The sequence below is a fragment of the Nannospalax galili genome, unplaced genomic scaffold (genome assembly GCF_000622305.1).
Source record: "Nannospalax galili isolate Female #2095 unplaced genomic scaffold, S.galili_v1.0 scaffold580, whole genome shotgun sequence".
Lineage (NCBI taxonomy): Eukaryota > Metazoa > Chordata > Mammalia > Rodentia > Spalacidae > Nannospalax > Nannospalax galili.
This window is the reverse complement of record NW_008345762.1, coordinates 1012218-1015394: the sequence shown is the minus strand read 5'-3', so window position 1 is coordinate 1015394 and position 3177 is coordinate 1012218.

Below are 3177 nucleotides of genomic sequence, written 5' to 3'. Positions count from 1 at the left end.
AGAGAGAGAGAGAAATAACGCCTAGCTAGTACAAAAAAAGAGGGAATCATATTAGTCCAACAACCTAATGACAAATTACACATATAACACACATGAGTCCGTGTGTATAGCTGAAAGATACATAACAAGACACAGTGCCAGACAGGAGAAACCATCCTTTGAGTTGTTGGCCAGTGTAGTCCAAGAGACTCCCCAAATTATACAGGCTATTGCCACAGCCTTCAATTGCCTCCCAGAACTCGAATGTAAGTCCCTACTGCTGAAGGCGGAGCATACTTTGGACACAGGATTTAAAGCAATGGAACTGGAACTGACCTGGTAGCCACTTCCCCTGAAGACTAGCTATCATAGCTTTGGCGAGCACTAGGCAAGCTGCTAATGGAGAACATCAAGGTCAAACACCAGCTTCAAGACCAAATAACCACATCAGTGACTGGCACAGCATATGATATGGGTGCAGAAGTGGCAGTTTTATCTTGGGGGCAATCAACAGCTACCTAATTGGACTAAAAGCCCACTCAATGGGAGGAAACTTGTGTTTGATACTGTAAACATAGCCAAATACACATGACTGGAGAAGTCGTAGATCTTAGAGAAAACCCCAAGACTGTTGCATCCCCAGACTAATGTAATTTTTTTACTATGTGCAAAATTTGTGTCCTTATATTTACAGACAAATATCCTAGTCACTACTCATCAAAGAGTTCATTTTGCACCATACAGAGTCTATTACAGAGTACCACAACTACACACAAACATTGTCTATGAATTGCCCAAGCCTAAGTGGCACATCTACAATGCAATCTTTACACCTAAGGCACACGGAACATAGAACAAGGGGTAAAGAGGAAACTATTGAATATCTCAGTTCTCATTAATGAAGCTCCCTCATGCAACAGAGGGCCAGGAACACAAAAGGCGTAGAGATTAAGAGTCTGCAGAATGCTGGTCCTTGGACAGGACTCCTATATTAAACTACACCCACCCAGGGCTCAGGCACCATTGTGGAAGAGGCAATGGAAAGATTGTAGGAGCTGGGGAGGAAGTGTGTGACCCTATGGAAACTGAGTGCTACGAATTCCTGCGACCTTGCTCATATGAACCTACAGCAGTGGTGTCAGCATGCACAAGACCCATGCAAACTCACACAGACAAAAACCCAGCACAGAACTGGGACAGCAGATCCCAAACTTAGCTGAAGAAATATTGGCAACTGATTAACTGCTGGGTGAGAAGAGCTGATCTTCCTAAATGAGGGATTCTAGATAGGCTGACTAGACCTCAGTAGATGAACTTTCACTGAGGAATGTCTGGGGACACTAACTTGACACAATAGGCCTTAACACAAATAACAGAATGTATGAATTCCAGTGGGGGGTCCTATGGGAAGGTACCAGTGGGGAAGGGGATATAAAGATAATTAAGATTGAGATGTTCTGTATGAAATACACAAAAATTCAATAAAAACTTTAAAAGACAGCACACATCAAATAAAAATTAACTCCTGAGATACTAACATTGAAAAGCTATAAGCCATTTGAATCATTCTGAGGCCTCTCCTTCACATTAAAGAAGGGCTTGGATGCTAGGCATGGTGGCGCACAACTATAATCCCAGAACTCAGAAGGCAGGAAAGGGAGAATCAAGTGCAAGTTGATACATAGGCTGGTCTCAGCTACATAGTGAGATGCTAAACCCCCCAAAAAGAGTTTTTTTCTTATATGCATTTAGTCCTTACAGAACAAAAGATACAGAATTAACACACTTGCTAATTACTATCTTCAATTGATGGGAAATTCCTAGGCCCATCCTATTTTCATGTTATAGGTATCAAAGTTGTATTTTGTGGAAAGGCTGGGTTATGTAACTACTGAAGCTTCCTTGAAAATTATCTATTTTAATTTTATTTCTATTTTATGTATATGAGTATTTCGCTTGCATGTACAAAAACATACCCATGTCATACAATGTCCACAGAGGCCAGAAGAGGCAAGTTCAGATCCCCTAGAACTGGAGTTTGGGGTGGTTAGCCACCATGTGGGTTCTGATAACCAAATCCAGGACCTCCCTTTAAAGCAGTCAGTGGTCTTAACTGCTGAGCCATCTCTCCAGCCCGCCAAAAGTATTTAAGGATTTTAATTATGTACAGAGGGGCATGTGCACATGACTGCAGGTGCCTTTGGAGGGCAGAGGCATCAAATCCCCTGGAGCTGGAGTTACAACTGTCGTGAGCTACCCAAAGTGGGTGCTGGAAACCAAACTCTTGTCCCTCTGTAAGAGCAGTATGTGCTCTTAATCACTGAGCCATGCCTTCAGCCCCCTGCCCTCAAATATTTATGTTTTACTTGAAAAACTGAGAATCACTATGATAAAATACATTCCTGATGATCATGAATGCCTACACAAAACAATCCTAAACTAAAATTTTATGAGAATCTGGCACCCAGTGTGAGGCGCACGTCACATAGAACCCTTGCTTTTTATTTTAACATAGTGGAGAGGGTTTTGTTGTTTTTGAAAGGATTGTTGAGCCAGAGTCTCACTATATTGCCCTGACTGGCCTAGAGCTCACTTTATGGACCATAGAGAGACCTCCACTGTCACCCAAGTGCTGGGATTAAAAGCATGCACCACCATGCCTGCCTCAAATATATTGGAAAATGTTTACAGCACTAAGCCAAAATACTCAATGAACATCCTGATTGGACCACCAAATTTTGTGCTTGAGATGTTGAGTTTATTGTCAATGGTCCTTGGTTTGTTTGCCCAAATAAACTTGTTTCTACCTGGTTTTTTTTTGTAAAGGTGAATCTAAGCTTTCTGAAAAAGACAAACAGATTTGAAGTTGATTAATACAATACTATTTTTATAATGTTGGGGATGAGAGGACAGAAAATCCTTTGAGTTAAAGGGGGCCATATTTTACTATAAAAACATGGACATTTACTATTTCACAGGTATGAGAAAGTTTCTAACAGAATGTTGGAAAAGAAGGAATAAGTGTTCATAGATTAGGCTGACCCCTCTCCAATCACTCATACCTAGAGGTTGCAGTGGTGAAGGCGAAGAACATTAAATATGGCATGAAATTGTTCTTCAGTCTTAATTTATGAGAGTGAAAAAGGGCAAAGACGCTGTGAAAGTCTGAAAAGAGAAAGTTCTGGTTTTTTCCCCCGC